At 42.3% G+C, this 18696-nt stretch overlaps 1 long non-coding RNA gene across 1 annotated transcript; it reads left to right on the top strand.

Moving 5' to 3' along the window:
- The first annotated feature begins 2028 nt into the window (after positions 1–2028).
- On the top strand, positions 2029–3429 carry LOC135738662 (uncharacterized). The gene is made up of 5 exons (XR_010528742.2): positions 2029–2062; positions 2400–2488; positions 2757–2807; positions 3142–3210; positions 3338–3429. It is a non-coding gene; the product is annotated as an uncharacterized lncRNA (long non-coding RNA).
- The last annotated feature ends 15267 nt before the right edge of the window (positions 3430–18696 follow it).

The following is an 18696-nucleotide window of genomic DNA, read 5'->3' as shown; positions in this document are numbered from 1 at the left end:
TTTCAGCTTCAACACGATGGCAAAAGACAAACAGTGCGTTGCAAGACATGCAACATTAAAATCACGGACAGCCAGACGACAACCTCTAATTTCGTCCGTCATTTGAAGGTTAGTTGTTAGTTAGCTAATGTAATAATAGCTAAAGTAGCCATTAATTCATCATACCGTGTTGGGGACAAATGGTGGCCAAAATTATTTTGATTTATTTAAAAAAAAAATACTTCCTGTGATCTGAGCGGTACAAGACTTGGCTACTGTGTCTAAGTTTGCCACCTGAACACACACAGAGAGAAATTACTGGATTCTACAATGTTAGGGCCAGTTCACATATCACGTCTTTTGCGCGCTCAAGTTAGTTTTTTCAAATGTAGGCACGCGAACGGAAGAGATTACAATTTTGTTTGATTCCATGATGTTTTTACTGAACAGTATTTCTTTATATCTTAATATTCTATATATCTTTATTAAGATCAGATTCTGCAGGTAAAATTACAATAATAAGGTGACATGACTTGACTTGGACTTGACTTGACCTACTACAGGACTTGACTTGACTTGACTTGACATAGCCTGTGACTCGACTTGACTTGACTTGCCCAAGAAAAAAAATACTTGGGACTTACTTGAGACTTGAAGGTTCAGACTTAAGACTTACTTGAGACTTGCACATGTGTGACTTGGTCCCATCTCTGCAACCAACAGCTCAGTCCACATCTCACCCCTCCCTTTTGAAACGTACAGTGAAGTTATGGTAGCCGCAACAAGACAAACACGTTATCGTCTAAAACAACGTAGTAACAAAACGCAATCTATAGAAGATCTTAATGCCCAATTCCGATTTGTTGTCAATATATGATTTTTTTTATTACATCATCAAAAGTGAATCATCCAATATCGGCATTTGCACTTAACACTTGGCAAAACAATTCAAGTCAGACATACTGACCCAGAACAGCTTCCCAGATAGCAGACGGACTCGGCCCGAATGTGGCCTCATGATGGCACTGCTGGCGTGCTGCCGGCAACGGCATGCAACATGTCAGCCAAGTATGGGCCAGGTGTGGCAATGATGGCACTGGATCCATGATGGCAGATAACATTTGGGCCAGTTGTGGGTGGGAGGTATGTGGCCCAGATCAGTGTAGTGATTGTGGTCCAGATCAGTCTAGTGATTGTAAGCCACATTTGAAATACTGTGATTTATAATAAATAATTATACAAATTGAAGGATTTTCAGGCTATCTTAATCTTAATGTTAATTCAACCTTTATTAAATAAAATGTTAGTTTTGTATTAAAAGAAGCTAATATATTTGGACATGTTTGTCTACATTTTAATCACATAAAAGTGCCTTCAGATCATGGGTCAAGATTATTTTGTTCAAATGACCCTGAACTTCCAGAAGATTTTTTTCTGAATTTAAAATGTTTGATAACGTTACTTTGAGAAGCATCATGGATCGATTCGATTTAAACTTGGTTTTGCGTGATTTTCATTGTAGCAGGAGTTTATTCCTGCTGCAGATTTCTGACTTCAATGACTAAGTAAAACTATCATTGTGTACAATCAGATGTTAGATACTGTAGAAATACACGATATGTTTCACTGTGCTTTTGCATGCCGAAGTGTTAAAAAATATCAAATCATTGTGTCAGTTAACCTTCGCGTTACGTTAAGGATGCGCAGTTTATTTATGCAGTGCAACAAGAACCTACACGCGGATGACATCAAAGTACTGCGAGAGCGACTGGAATGATCATGGGCAGGATTCTGATTTCAAATCGCTCTCGCGGTATTTTAACGTCATCCGTTGGTCAGTTCCTCCAACGCAGCATTACGTCGAACACCTTGTCAGAAATTATTGAGATGGCCAATCAAATCAAAAAAGGCGAGTGTCACTGGCCAATCACATAACAGAAGACGAGCTTCCTGTTAACGCAAGCCGAGCGGCGGCCAATCAAATTAACCAATAGGCGGGTTTACCGCCAGGAGAAGCAGTTACGCCGCGTCAATCAATAATAACGGACACGGATTTCAAAGGCAGCAGGATGAGAGTTAACTAGTAAGTACCTGAACTTAAATATTTAAACTTTTCCAATCATAAGAATGTTTTTGTTTAAATGTCTAACAAACGTTTAAAGGGATGCAAACGTTAACGTGATTCCTGTTTAATGTAATGCGTTATATTGTCCGTGTGACATTTAAATTGATATTAAATTAGCTGTTTTCTATAAGGTTAAGAGTTACTGTGATCATATTATAATGAAGTAATCGAACTTGGTTATCTGGTCTTCCTGATGTTAGAACATTTATTTAAAATATATATATATATATATATATATATATATATATATTTAAAATGTATTTCTGTAATGTTTAATTTTATTTTTTTGTGAAAGTGTATCAGGTCTGTTTTCATCAAGACATGAAGACTCTGGAGTGGGACAAGAGAAGGATGGTGGGGTGTTATTCCAATAGACACATTAAGGTAAATTAAATATTTTTGGCCCATGTTTGCATCTTTGTGTTTATATATCAAAAGATTGCTCTGTGATTTCAGTGAAAGCTGATAAATACAGAGGGGCTGGACAGTGGTTTCATTGATTAAGTTAGTAAGAACTGACCATAGCCTAACATTAATTTAGTTACCCGAATTGCATTGTTGAATACAAAGGAAAATAGTAAAAATACAAATATTTTGAATATGGAATACTGTGAAATTATTTTCTGTTAATCATCTGCTGTGTTTGCTTCAGGTAAAGAGGTGGGACAATGATGCTGACAGGACAGGAGGAGGTGACATTCAGGTTAGTGACAGTACATCAGGGCCACCATTTAATTTAATGTTAATTTGTTTGCTTCCAAAATCAATACTTGACAAATCTTTAGAATTATATCTGCAAAGCTGAATTTCTCATAGGTGGATAAAGTATGACAGCAATTGTGAAGACCTTAGACGTGCAGTATATGGTTCTTCTCTCTTTCATTTATATTGATTTAACTTAATTTTCTTGGTAAATAATAATAGGGATATTCCTAATATAATATATTTTAAGTACATGCTTAGAACATATCTCATTTGCTTTGTATCTAAATGAAAAGTACATCTTTAAGGTCTAATCTATGTTTCATTTTATTTAGACATTCAGCGCAGACATTTTCATCCAAAGCAACTTGAGGAAGAAAACAAGAAGCAGTTCATCCTAAAAGGTTCATCTTCTAATTGTTTATCTAACTGTCTGTTTTAAAGTATATCATTATGCTTTTAATTACTTTACTATATGGCTTTTGCTTCATAACAATTATTGATTTGCATCTGTTTTCTTTTATATAACAGTGGGCTGCTGTAATGTTTACATCTATGGAAAGAGGAGCTGAGAAGAAAAGAAAGACTGGAAAGCAGTACTTCTTGTTGAGGACAATCCTGAACACTTTCTCATACACATAGATTATTATTAGTGTTTGATTGTTTGTTTCATTTTTATGAATTGTATTGTTTTAATTTTTTGTTTTATTTGAAATTACCTAAGTTAGATTCATGCTAATACTTTAACTGGACCTTGTATCTTTGCTGGCTGGCTGGCTGTAGAGTTGGTTTCACATACACATGAAGTTTCTAATTAATTAACTTTTAAGTTCAGTTTGGTTTAAACTTGTATTTACCCATGGTTATTCATTTACATTTCAATTCATGCTAATATATTAATTTCAATGAAAACTTCTGTATTTGTGTATAGCTGGTAATTTGGGCAAACTACATTTCACATACCAATGTAACTGTCACAAATTTTTTTTTTATGTAGCGAAGGCTGACCTGAAGTGTAGGGGCTAGTTGCGTATGGATATAACAGTGTACCAGGGTGTGTCGGTCAGAACACAACAGACAGAGAGATTAATCAACTTGAGCCTTTTATTCGGCACACCAGAGAACATGTATCAGAGGGGAGAGCCAACATTCACTATGTAAGAGGAAGCACACAGCAGAATTCTGAATGAGAGCACAACTTAAAGAAGAGCAGAGCAGGCGTTGATGTGGGTCATGATAATGGTTGCAGTGGTCCTTTAACAGGGCAGTGCACAGGCTGAGGGATGCTCCTTTAATAGAGGCAAGTCAGAGCTGTATGCATGGGCTTTGTTGCATGGCATGTAGTAATGGAGATGAATGAGTGGCTGTATTTGAGAGTTTTCCCAGATTAATGCAGGTAGAGGTGTGAGATGTGGTTTCCATGAACACAAAGCATCACAATCTGGTGCTTGTCTCAACAGCAAACCGATTCAGGTGTCCAGAATTCTTAACACAGCGAGACAAACATGCATTAATATGCAGCACCGTTTAGAACTAGCGCTCTTCCGCCGGTGCGCCGTATGAGCGATCATCACTATCAAAATAAAAGTCCTCTTCCGTCTGAGTCTTTTGCACAGCCGCCCCCAAATTGCTTGCAATTTGTTCCTGCAAAGACTCACTCCTAATCTGAAGAGGGTTTGGCACCATGAATATCATCATTGTCATCAGGGATCACAGGAAGCGTGATAAGTCTGGCCACTGGACGAGTGTAGATCTTATCCTTGACTTGCACGTCCGCAGACCTCACATGACCATCTGCACTTTGATGCACTTTAACCACTCTGCCAACTGGCCAGAGAGCTCTGGGAAACTGGGGGTCCATCAGCAACACAACTGAATCCACTGTAAGATCCAAAGGGGTGTCATGCCACTTCCCTCTTTTCTGCAAGGATGGTAAGTAATCCCGAATGAATCTTGACCAGAAATGATCGGCCATAACTTGACAGTGTCTCCACCTCCGCTTACTTAGTTTCTCACTCTTCTGATACACCACGGGTGGCAGTGATCCGTCAAGCCGCCCCATCAGAAGGACATTTGGGGTTACTGCATCCAAGTCAGCCACATCAGATGAGGTGTAACCTAACGGTTTGGCATTTAAGATGGCCTCAACCTCCAGTAGAGTCGTATGAAGCACCTCTTCAGAAATGGATTGAGCTCCTATAACGGTATTCAGAGCGGACTTTACAGACTTGATCTCTCTCTCCCACGTCCCCCCGAAGTGAGGAGCTGCAGGGGGGTTGAAGTGAAAGTCAATCTTCTGCGCAGCCAGAATTCGTTGGAGATCTGAGGACATGCTATTAAAGGACTCATAGAGCTCCCTTTCGCCAGCCCGAAAGTTTGTCCCCTGGTCTGAATAAAGCTCTGCTGGATTTCCTCTGCGTGCAACAAACCGTCTGAGGCTCATTAAGAATGAATCCACATCCATACTGTGTAGGATATCCAGGTGCACTGCACGGGTGGTAAGGCACTTATAGATAATCCCCCATCTCTTTTCCGAACGCCGTCCCAACTTGACATGGAAAGGTCCGAAGCAGTCGACACCCGTAGAGAAGAACGGGGGCTTATGTAGTCGTAGACGGGCTGCAGGTAGGTCGGACATCTTCGGGATACTCGGCTTGGACTTCCATCTTCGGCACTCCTCACATTGATGCTGCACTTTCCGAATGGCCTCTCTGCCACGAAGAACCCAAAAAGTACGGCGCAACTCTGCAAATACTCGCTCGGAGCCCGGATGACAGAGACTGGAATCATAATCCTGTATAAGAAGCTTTGTAGCTGAATGAGAGGGGTCCAGCACAATGGGATGCTTGAAAGAAGGATCTAACTCCTCAGCACGTCTGAGTCTTCCTCCTACCCGTATAATGTCCTAGTCAGGATCTAGCTCCGGTGAGAGGCTAAGTATATGGCTACTCTTGAGCAGTGCCTTGCCTGCCTTTAGGTGATGCATCTCCTCTGGGAAACACTCAGACTGGACTTTCCTGAAGATCATCATCTCTGCTTTCTTGTAGTCGGCTGCAGTCAAAGGCTCCTGATTTGCCGCCCCATGAGACTGCTGAGCCACGGACTTCACCATGTCCTTCCATGTTAGATAGGAGTGCACCGGTAAGGTCTCTGGTCGATCTGCACGGTTCATGACCCCGCAAGTTGTCACCTTCTTATACTCCGACAGATCCTGGTTGGTTTCACTGCACGGCCAGGATGGCTATTTATCGGGTTCCTTGAGAAGGAAAGTTGGCCCTTGGCTCCAACGATTAGGCATAGCCAGCTCTGCTAAGGTCTTCCCTCGGGTGACATCGTCAGCTGGGTTCTGCGCTGAGTCTACGTAACGCCACTCACTCTACTCTCTAAGCTCCTGAATCTCCGCTATACGAGTGCCAACGAAGACCTTGAAGCGGCATGACTCTGATTTTAACCAAGTAAGCACCGTTGTGGAGTCACTCCAGAGAATCGTCTGATCTGTCTTGATGCTCAGTTCCTTCTCGATTGTCTGTGCAAGCTGAGCAGCTGACAAGGCGCCACAGAGTTCGAGGTGGGGGATTGAGCATTGCCATCTGGGGGCCACCCTTGATCTTGCTGCTAGGAACCCTAGGTAGACTCGTCCCTCTCCATCTTCAGTTCTCAGGTAAGACACAGCCCCATAAGCCTTTTCGGAGGCGTCACTGAAGACATGGATTTGTCTAGAGACCACGCTCTGTTCTGTATGAGCTGGAGCATATGGACGTGGTAGGGTGATGCGTGACAGCAGAGGTAACTCCGACTCCCATTCCATCCACGCTTTCTGCAAATCTGGGGGAATAATTGGGTCATCCCAATCTCGCGGTCCATCCCACATGCTCTGGACAATCAGCTTAGCACGAGTTGTAAAGGGCGAGATGAACCCCAGCGGATCATATTGCCGGGCCAGCACCTTATAGACGTTTCTCATGGTTAACGATCCATAGTCCAGGGGCCGGCTCTTGTAGCCTAAGGTGTCTGTTTCCCAGTGCCAGCTGAGTCCAAGGGTTGGTTCTGCCATGCCAGACTCATTGTGTGACAGCCACCTCTCCACCCTGTCAGACCTTGCTTCTCCAGGTAGGTGCTTAAGGACATCGGGAACATTGCAGGCCCATTGGCGGATCTCGAATCCTCCTGCAGCCAAGACTTCCCTGATCTGATCCACCAGCTCTTTAGCCTCTTCTACTGTGGGCACACTCTGAAGACAGTTGTCCACGTAGAAACACTGCTCCACCGAATTCCTGACCCTTTCGTCTGGTCCACCATGTTCTCTTGCATGCTTCTGGAGAGCAAAGATGGCGCAACAAGGTGAACATGCAGTGCCGAAAGGCAGAACCTGCCACTCAAAGATGTCTGGGGGCTCGTTTCGCTTCATGTCCCTCCAGAGGAATCTAAGGAGTGAGCAGTCTTCTGGGAGGAGCCGAACTTGGTGGAACATACTGCGAATATCTCCACTGACTGCCACCGCATGCTCCCTGAAGCGCAGCAGGACTCCAAGCAAAGCGGGTCCCAGTGTAGGTCCTGGAAGAAGAGCGTCATTCAGGCTTCAAACCTGGAACTGATACGAACAGTTGAAGACCAGACGACTTTTCTCATTATGGCTCACTAGGTGGTGGGGTATGTACCACGATTCCTCCGTGAGTGGGGCTTCCTGTGGATCCACCTTTCTGACAGCTCCTGTCTCCACCAGCTTGTGGATTGCCTCACAGTACTCGTAGCCCGTTGGGGGTTCTTTTCCAGCCGCCTTTCCAGACTTCTGAGACTTGATAGGACGGCCTCTTTCGGTGCTCTGAGGGAGGGATGTTCCCGTTTCCTCAGCAGTGGGGTTGCGTACCTGAGAACGCCTGCAACATTTACTCGCCTCGTCTTATTCTCAAGGATCTCCACTGCTTCCGTATCTTGCCTTGAACGTACAACCACTTTGCTGTTTTGGTAGGGCAGCACGTCCATCTTCCAAAACCTTTCTACATTCTGTGCCAGCTCTGTCTGAGGGGAGATACTGGTGAAAAGACACTGCCTGGTACTCGTTGTACACTGCATGAGATGAGCAGGTCCTTGTAGGGTCCATCCCAGCCTTGTGTGAACAGCTGCTGGTCCTCCTGGTGGGCCAAGTATCACCGGCTCGATTGGTGTTAGGAGATGGGGGTGATCCGCACCTATAAGTATGAGTGGCTTCACATGCTCTAAGGGCTCGAGGGGAATATTTGCCAGATGCTTGTACCCTTTCTTCAGTCGAGCAATGGGGTAGGTGTGATCTGCCAGAGCCAAGCATGGGGAGGTAAAGGCGTCTGCAATACGAAAGGTCTTCTTAGGACTGAAAGGGGTGGAGATACTGAATGAGACAGAGGATCCCTTCAGAGTTTGAACCTCATGTCTGATTGTGCGGAGAGCCAGGTCCTCAGGCTTTCTTTGTAGGCCTAGTTTGTGAGCAGCCTCGGCGAGGAGCATTGTTCGCTCTGAGCCGTCGTCCAGAACAGCATATGTGTCTAGTGTCTTGTCTCTGTTGCGCAGAAGTACCCTGACGACTTTCAGCAGAACACGTGAATGCACCGATGGTCTGTCCAGGTAGAGTATGTCTGTTCCAGAGCTTACCAGGCAGCTCTCTGTCTTCGGCGGTTCTACCCTGGGACGCATGTTGGCATCGTGCAGTATCCTTAGGTGCCTCTCCTGACACAAGTCGCAGAGCCTCTTGAGGTCACACTGGGCTGCCTGATGGGCTCGCCCACATTTCCAGCATCTCTTGTTTACTCTTATCCACTCTCTGATTTCCTCTCTGCTAAGTTTCTGAATTTCAGGGCACTTATTCAGGAAGTGGTCGTTGTTCTCACAATAAGGGCAATACGGGTTTGCCTTGCCTTTCTTTGTTGGTTTAAATGAGCTGTGACTCTCTTGCTTCCCCGTCTGACCAGGTACACGACCCTCTGCACCATGAAGTACGGTAGCTGCCGGCCGGCTGCGCCGCTTCTCTGCTTGGTAGCCTGTGGGCCCTCTGGCGGTATGGACATCAGAGAGGTTGTCATAGCCTTGACACCAGGACTCATGTCTTAGCCATTCTGCTAAATCTCGTAAAGTATGAGTATGCCCAGGACCATACAACATCTGTCGTCTGAAGTTTGCTCTCATCTCCGCAGGAAGCTTAGTGAGAAGCCGAGCCACATGAGAGCCACATCTTAGCTCCACATCACCGTCTGGTCCCAACGTCTGTAGCATGCCCACCAGTGACTGCACATTCAGTGAGAACTTTTCAAAGGCAGTTACGTCTCCTCTCTTGATCTCAGGCGTGTCCATGATGGATGCAATCCTCTTTAAGGCTACATGATGTGGTTGGCCAAACTTCTCTGTCAGGGCTGCCATTGTGTCTGTGTAAGGCAGGGGTGAGTTAATAAAGGAGTCGGCGATGAGACAGGCATCCTCAAGTTTCACATGATCTACAAGAATCTGGTACTTATATAGCTCAGGGGCATCAGCAGGTAGCAGGTTTGTTAGAGCCAGTTTGAGCCTGGAGAACTCCATCGGGTCCTTATGGACGAAGAGGGGGATCCTTGGCGCTGGTCCCTGGTATTGTACTCGACCCAGTGACATGGATCCAGGTGAGTATGGTAGGCCTGATGAGCAGTGAGGGTGGCTCGTGTCGGCCTGGGCAGGAAACTGAGCATAGGATCGAACTCCAGTGTTGGGTGTAGGTGAGTGATATTCTGACCTTTGACTACGAGGCTGAGCATAACCTGGAGCCCTGCTTTCTTTGTACTGAGAAGAGTCTTGTGGGGCAGAGTGCTGGCGAGCATGAGCTGGGGTGCTAAGTACTGTTTGATTTCTCATGAGCTGTAGCTCTTTCATCATCCTGTCTATGATGGTGATGACTCTGTGCTCCTCTTGGTCCCTTCTGGGCATAGGAGGGTACTCAGCAGTAGGCCATGGTGGAGGCGGTGGATCTCTATAGTACTCATCTTCATCCATAGCTGAGTAGTCATCCGTCATTTCAGGAGGGGGGATGGGCCACCGATCTGTGTACGATTTCTGCTGTTCGAATCTCTGAGCTTTGGTAGAGGTGGTCCATTGTTGTGGCGTCTGCCTCCTGACCTCTGTTGAATTGTCATAACAGTCTTGCTGACTTCCGTCATAACACTGACTGTAGTCTCTTTCATCATCAGTGTGATGCGCTTCAATACGGGGCGTAGAGGTTTGTGGTTGTGACAATGATAGGCTCGTGCCTCTAAGGCTCTCATCCGAGCCAGGGACAAACTCATTTCTTGTGCCAGGGGTTGCAGTCCCTCTTACATGAGACCGTGGGATCCACTCAGCCCCTCCAGGTGTGAAGGGGGGCATACTGTGTGGTGCTGGGCTAGACCTCGTTGGTGGCTTTACTCCGGTGACATAATCTTGTAAGTATGTTGGTTGTCTTATATGCCGTTTAGGCCTGACTGGCGTGGCCCATGATGCTTCATCACTCGGCTGCATTGTCCCAGCACAGCTGTTATCCGGCTCGAAGGACCATAAAATGTAGCGAAGGCTGACCTGAAGTGTAGGGGCTAGTTGCGTATGGATATAACAGTGTACCAGGGTGTCGGTCAGAACACAACAGACAGAGAGATTAATCAACTTGAGCCTTTTATTCGGCACACCAGAGAACATGTATCAGAGGGGAGAGCCAACATTCACTATGTAAGAGGAAGCACACAGCAGAATTCTGAATGAGAGCACAACTTAAAGAAGAGCAGAGCAGGCGTTGATGTGGGTCATGATAATGGTTGCAGTGGTCCTTTAACAGGGCAGTGCACAGGCTGAGGGATGCTCCTTTAATAGAGGCAAGTCAGAGCTGTATGCATGGGCTTTGTTGCATGGCATGTAGTAATGGAGATGAATGAGTGGCTGTATTTGAGAGTTTTCCCAGATTAATGCAGGTAGAGGTGTGAGATGTGGTTTCCATGAACACACAGCATCACAATCTGGTGCTTGTCTCAACAGCAAACCGATTCAGGTGTCCAGAATTCTTAACACAGCGAGACAAACATGCATTAATATGCAGCACCGTTTAGAACTAGCGCTCTTCCGCCGGTGCGCCGTTTGAGCGATCATCACTATCAAAATAAAAGTCCTCTTCCGTCTGAGTCTTTTGCACATTTATTATCAGTTTGTTCTAAACTTTTGTTGGTTTACTAAGGATAAATTACAAAGCAATTTCAAGTTGTTGGTGTTAGTTTCATGCCAATAATGTATTTGAACAAACTAGTATTTTTGTTTATTGCTGGCAGTTTATACTAGAAGAGTTTTAACACATACAATGCCATAGTGTTATTGACTTGTGTGTTATTGATTAATAAAAAGGCAAACAATTTGAAAGTAATTTTTCGTGTGATTTATTTATTAATAAATAATTTGGGCAAGATTAGGCTGAGTTATGGCTCAGTTTTGGAAGTTCTGGTTAAATGCTGGTTTTAATATAGTTGACCTATGGCTGAGAACTGGTACCGATGTTAGAACCTGTTCTGGCCCAGGTTTGGGCCGATTATGGGCTATTATCTGGCAGAGACATGGCCCATGTGTGGCCCTTGTCTGTAATTCAGAACTGGGCCACTGTAGGGCCGTCATTCTTTGTTGTATGTGGGCCGAGGAAAAACAGGTTGTGTGGGCCAGAGCTGGGCCGGAACAAAATTGCTATCTGGGTTAAACCACAAATTTAGTCAAATGTTGCGATATGCACAGACACATACAAAATGATTATACAATGTTTAAATACAAGATTATACCGCTTTATTTCTGTAACAAGACATGAAACATCAACAACTACTCCGTCGAAGTAATTAAACGAATGCCGTTGTCCTCCATTGCACTGCTAAGAAGAGTCATGTGATCACGGGTGTTGTCCACCTGAGTCGACGTCATTTTCCAATGACACTTTTTTAATGGTGTCTTCTTGACATGGGAATATTCGATCTGCAAACGTAAATCTCTTTTCTGGGACTACAACAAACACATGGATTGTAGGCAACAGGTTACTTCCTGGGATTGGTGAAGTAGAGAAAACCGACATGATCATAAGTCCTCCCGCTTGGACTCAAAGCCTGTAAATTAACTCCTGTTAGCATTGCATTGTGAGCGAAACTTTTAAATATGGTAAGGAGCGTCACATTTCCGGCTGACGTAAGAGTTATTCAGACCAATCACAATTTACAGATTAGCTGGCCAATCAGGGACACAGAGCTTTTTTCAAATCCGTCTGGAGCTACCAAATTTACGGTATGTTGAAAATAATGTGTTTTTGAACCATAAACCACACGAACACATGGTGTTATACAAAATATACAAAATTACCCTGTTTTTAGCAATAAAATAGGTGCAGTTTAAGAGAAAAAAATAGGAATTGAGTCACTTCAAACATGCAGTGTAAAGGCAGCTGTAGTCATGTATATTTTATTGCATTTCTGTCAAGAGATCCTTCTAAAAGTCTCACATTGCACCTTTAAGACAAGATGGCTGAATTTATTCAGCAAATCCAGCAAGATGCTTTTACAACAACATAAAAACACTCTGCAAGCAATTGACATAAAACTGTCATCTGTATATGATTTACATTCGACTATGAAAAGTTGAAGAGGATAAAGGTTCCAATTAAAAGTAAACACACAACTTGATTTTTTTTTTCGAGTAAGCTCCAGTAAAATTTCTAAATTTATAACATAAGGACTACCTCACAGCGGTAACTTTTACAACTTCACAATAAAGTCTAAAGACTGCATTGCAATTTATTGCATCTTATATTCAAAAGATGGCTCCATATGCATCCAAAGATGTCTAGGCTAAGCCCCAAATATCCACTGACCCTAAAACGGCCTCATGAGACGACTGCTTCACACTTACCGTCATCTGCTCCACCCTACTGTAACTGAGTTGAGCCATGCCAGAATAAGCCATAGTTGTCTGAAAGGTAACTGAACACTTAACCCTAAAGCCAACATCAACAATCGGCACACTGCTGTCCACATATTAATGCTATTCTCTAAGCACAGTGACAGCTCGTATCTTTCATATCTTTCTAAGGTAACCCATTTGTTTGTTACAGGCTTTCGGAAACATCTGGACCCTGCCTGCATGGGACATGTGGTCATGGACTGCTGCCAACACAAGTGAAAAACAACTAGAAAAAGCGTTATATCCAAGGGAAAGAGGGGAAACCATTGTCATGATATTGTTTGCTAATCTAGCCCCAGGGATTGTGTTCAGCACTGCAAGATTTTATTAAGTATTTCACCATAAAACTCAGTACAACACAGTTACCGAACAGCTTAACCTCTCAAGGATTTATCACTTGAATTCTCCTCATATTAAACTTTATGCTCGATATAATGGTGGCTATTTATTCTGTAACAGCAGATTTATGGTGTCACCGACCACAGTGTTAATTTAGGGTAAACTAACCAGTCTGTCTTTGTGGGGTTGGGTGTGGATCCTTTGATGGATGACATGGTCGGTTTGCGTTTTATTTCAAGGAAAATGCAGATGATTTCAGTTAGGCAATAAATGCTCATTTGATTAATCATGTATGAAATATCCCTATAAATGCAGGTTATGGCTAACTGTTAGTATTTTTTCCATGGTTAAGGTTCATTTACTCCGTATATCTGATTATAGCCGAACAATTGTCATTTAAGTTATTGCGTTATTAAACTTACACGCACATAAACATAAAACAGTGCCTTGAGGTAACCGTTTGTGATGCATTTTTTCCATGGAATTTCTCACACACACACACACAAAACCGTTTCCTCTTTATTTTTACAGGCATTTTCGCCTTATTTCCCATAATGGAGATTGAAGATTGTTTATACATTTGGGTCTTGCTGAAACACTGACATGGTAAGAAAGTGAGACAGAAAGGCAAACAGCAGACAGACATGGAAAGACAGCATGAAATGGCGTAAAAGAGAGAAATAAAGGGGGTTGGAGAGAGGTGAAGCGGACTGATGGAGAAAGAAAGGTGGCGTGTGCATTAACAGGCTCCAGATGGTGAAGTCTTAGCAGTTCAGCGCTCTGAGTGATGGATCTCCAGTGAAAACACTGACCAGCATCTGACCAGTCATAACCCATATCAGAGGCCCAAAGAGTGCTGTCCATACACACACATGCACACACACACACACACACACACACACACACACACACACACACACACACACACACACACACACACACACACGCTCGCTATATGAGGTCATTTCGTAGATTTCCATTGATTTTATATCATGCTAATGTTTTTTCTATCCCATAAACCCTCAAAGAAATATGTACACTGGATTAGATTTAAAGAAAAACATGATTTGGATGAATTATAAGCCCTTTTATCTAAAGACCAGTATAAAAAGTGTATATAAAGTATATATTATTATCCCGAGCCTTAACCTTCACACAATCTTGCTGACATTATGACATATGTTTATTTATTGCTAAACTATTTGGCCAGTGTATGAGGTTTTTAGGACAATCTAAAAAGTCGGGGTTTAATATATTTGTGAATACATTTGTCTCTGAGAAGAATAACCCTGCCTTTGTTTCATCTTCTGTATCTATATTTCTATATTCATTTATATTCATATAATTCCTTCTCCAATTTTTTACAGAAATGCTCAACAAGATGGAGACAGTTTAGTTGAGAACCCGAAAAGCGACAAATTAGTTTAGCTTTTTTTTAAAGCCCCCTTTCCAAGATTCGTCCTCTCATTAAAGAGGATTACAGCAAAAGTCTGTGTGTCATTTCAAAGCCCACAGTAAATCTATGTCTGTACAAAGATAAGAAACCCTTTTTGCTCTCTCTCTCTCTCTCTCTCTGTCTCTCTCTCTCTCTCTCTCTCTCTCTCTCTCTCTCTCTCGCTTTGTCTCTTTCACACAAACACACGTGCTATCCCTTTCATGCAAATTAGATTATGGGAATTGTCCGCGAGCAAAGATGACAACATTTAATGAATTTTGCTTTATTCAGACAAATCTAAATATTATGAGAATGTCTGCATGTGTGTGTACTGAGTTTGTGTGTGCAGGTTCAAAGCTGAGTAAATGGTTGTAAACAGTTATTTAGGGAATGCGTGGCATTTCTGAGCTAGGCCATCACTTATCAGGAGGGTCTGCTTTCAAGTATGTGGGAACCAAGGGGTCAGGGCTTGACTGCTTAGCAGGGTCCAGTTGGCCAATTGCTTAAATGCTATATACAAAAGCCCCAAAAGCATCTTTCTGCATTGAACTGCTTGCTGGCAATTTAGGGTAAAATCGGATTTTTTGCATATTCTGAATTTTTAAATAATTTTTCAAATCGTTTTTCAAAATGCACAATAGAAATTTTATTAAAATACATGCAGTGGCGGTTCTACACGGAGGCCAAGGGTGGCCCGTGCCTCTGTAGACATGTCCCTGGCCACCCCTGTGGCCACCCCGTGCTGACCAAATAAAAAAGTATAAATGTATTTTGATTTTACACGCGAGCGCCAAAAGCGGAACTAATGCGACGCAACGTTCTACACGGGCAAATTAGAGCGGCGCACCCAGTCACTGTAGCCGCCTGCGTTTGCTGCGAGTGCTGCTCGGCGAGTGTCTCAATTCATTCCCAATCTCCTGATGTTGAGAATGTGTATGCAGGTCTGGGCACTGGTAGGGACTCTAGCTCACTTGACATTGGGACACTGTTCACTTGTTCTCCTGTGACGTAGCTGCTTAAGCGCGTTGTGATCATTCACAGCTGTTATTCATCAACAACCGGCAAAACCAACTTCTCGCTAAACTTTTTAAAGTTTACACATTGTAAAAAGCGCTGTAATTATGCTCTTACTTATACGTGCATAAAATTGTAGGAATATAATTAAATGTTACATATAAAAATGTTTACAATTTAATATTATTAAATATTATTTAATATTAATATTATTAAATATTATTTTAAATACTGATTAGATTGTGGTCCCTAAATGTCTAGCAATGTATATTTATATGTAAACTAAAACAAATGTTTGTCTTTATAAAAGTTTGCATTTTATAAAGTTTATTGAGTAGGCTTGCATGATTTTCGGTTGAGGGGCTTTAGAAAAGAGCCAAGCTTCCCTTTTGCACCTGTACTCACTCTTGTATTAAATAAATATTTATATAATTGCAAAGTAAAATAAAGTTTACGGGGGAGTTTCCCGGAAAGGGGTTAGACTAGTCCTAGACTAAAATTAATGTAAGAGCTGTCCAAACTGAAAACAACTTGCACTGACATATCTTACACCAGTGCCCTTTGTTTTGCTTCAAAATGCACACAAGTAATGTTTTTAGTAAGGCATGTTTGTTAAAACTAGTTATATTTCCTAATTAAACTAAGGCCTAGTCCTGTCTTAAACTAATTCGTGTAACCAGCCCTATAGGGGTGGTTTCCCGGACCAGGATTAGCTTAATCCAGGACTAGGCCTTAGTTTAATTAGGAAATATAACTAGTTTTAACAAATATGCCTTACTAAAAGCATTACATGCATGTGCATTTTGAGAAACAAAGGGCACTGATGTATTTTAAGATATGTCAGTGCAAGTTGTTTTCAGTTTGGAGAGCTCTTAAAAGTGTTTAAGTCTAGGACCAGTCTAATCCCTGTCCGGGAAACCGCCCCATAATCTTTAAATATAATTTCTTGTCATTTTTTTATGTGCCCCTCTGGTAAAACACTGGCCCCTCCTTGGCCCCCCTAGTGAAATTTGTCTAGAACCGCCACTGAATACATGTGCAGTTGCACCTGTGATTAATGAAGATTTTCTTAGCTTGTTCATCTATTTTAATGAGTTTGTTGAAATATTGTTTGCATATTACAATACTTCAGGAAGCTCGTTTTTTTATTTTCACTAATTGAAATCATGTCCTGAATCTTTCATTCACAGAAACACATATAAATAGTAAACAAGACTCTTTACAGGTCTTGACTGTCTGTCTGTCTGTCTCTCTTTATTTCCATACCTATGCAATAACATGCAACCATGATACTACCTAAAGCTTTCGTTATCCACAGAGAAAACATATAGGCCTATATTATAAATATAATGATATAGATGATATACATGATAAATTTGACATATATGGGATATTTTCAGATGCATTTCTGAAGTGAAAAGCTTCACAGAAGATCCAAACTGAAGAACAGGCATGAAAGGGAATCAGGGACTAACACAGAAACAATGAAGAAAAACAATAAAAAAGTAAATGTATGAATGATTGTTTGTTTATTTTATCAGGGACAATGGAGATGTGTTATACGTTATGTAAAAGGTGCCAGATTAGACACTGGAATTTCCATCCGTAGTCTCTTAGCAGAATGATGTTAATAACGGAAAATGAATAAAACTTAATACATAACAAAATTTAAAACATCAAATCTACTAAACTATAGTTTCATGGGGTAGTTTCCTAGACTAGATTAATCCATTACTAGGCCTTAGTTAGGACTAATTAGGACATTTAAAGGGCGTGTTGAAGGTTAACCACCACTGTTGATTAATGAGTACATAAATCACTCAAGATATGTATAAGATTTTTAAAATGTCTCAAAAAAGGTCTTAAAAACCATTTTTTTAAGTTTTTGGTATTAACGTTTTTTTTTTAAGCAATTTGGCCAACACATCCTCATCCCATTGCTTCAATATTTGACGCCACTTGACCATGCGTCAATATGTTACGCGGAGGGTATACCCTTTGGGGTTAGGGATAGGTTTGGGTAGGGATGTCATTATGTAAATCTAACCCTAAACCGACGCGAAAATGGTAAGAAAATGGTACGAAAATAGGAAAGAGAATGCAACGGACTCAATATTGAAGTCCCCAGTTCGTCAAAAAATGACGCGAAGGGTATACCCTCCGCGTAACATATTGACGCATGGTCAAGTGGCGTCAAATATTGACGCCATGGGGTGAGGATGGGCTGATTTGGCGATGACGTCACGTTGGGTAGAAGTGGATGAAAGCCTCAGCCAGAGCCATAGAGATAGATGAGACATTTATTGCGGTTTTATTTATACTTACGTTTATAATATGGAAATCATATATACATGATAGGAAATATATAATGTGGTATACTGCAAAGTTACCCTGCTAATTATTATTTATGATATATGTGGAGATAAATAAAACTTTGCAAATCTGCTGATTTAATCCATTCATGTCCTGACCACCAGGCTAGAGAGTTTTAAACATCCTTAATCCACACTTACTAGTCTATCATATAATATCTAAAATATATTTTTATGTGAAATAAAAGGAAGTTTTGTTATATTGTTTATGCGATCATAACGAATCACACGATCATTTTACACAGAAGCAGCGGTCAGCAGCTGCAGCGGGCTCGAATCCGACCGCATACATACTGCAACAGGCGTTCGGCGGCTTTTTACATCAAAGGACGACAGGCTAGAAACCAATCACCGATCCCCATATTTTTATTGGGCCGCAGGAACCGACCGCACATCAGACCGACAGACGGTGTTGCTAATATAACTCCCAATGTATAACTATTATCAGACCGGCCAACCGGGAAAGTCCCGACTCTCCCGATTGACACTCCGCTACTGGCTGTAGGGAAATGTGTGCGATCGCTGTTCGAGGCTCTTACCCCGCGACCAGATGTGACGACGTGCCTCACTCAGCTTCCAGGATTTGAGTCATGCTGCCTGAATTCGTTTGTGCTGAAGATCGCATACACCCATTTCAGCAGGATTATGTTCTCCCTCAAACCAGCACGCACGAGTATGTTAATTGTTTGTTTACTTTCTACACGAAGTTATGCTAATGCTATCTGGCTTTCTGCCTATCTCTCTATACTAGCCCATCTATCTATCTATCTGTCGGTCTATCTATCTAT

Source organism: Paramisgurnus dabryanus, chromosome 12 (assembly GCF_030506205.2).
Source record: "Paramisgurnus dabryanus chromosome 12, PD_genome_1.1, whole genome shotgun sequence".
In the NCBI taxonomy this organism is placed as follows: Eukaryota; Metazoa; Chordata; class Actinopteri; order Cypriniformes; family Cobitidae; genus Paramisgurnus; species Paramisgurnus dabryanus.
This window is presented reverse-complemented; position numbering and strand designations above follow the sequence as displayed.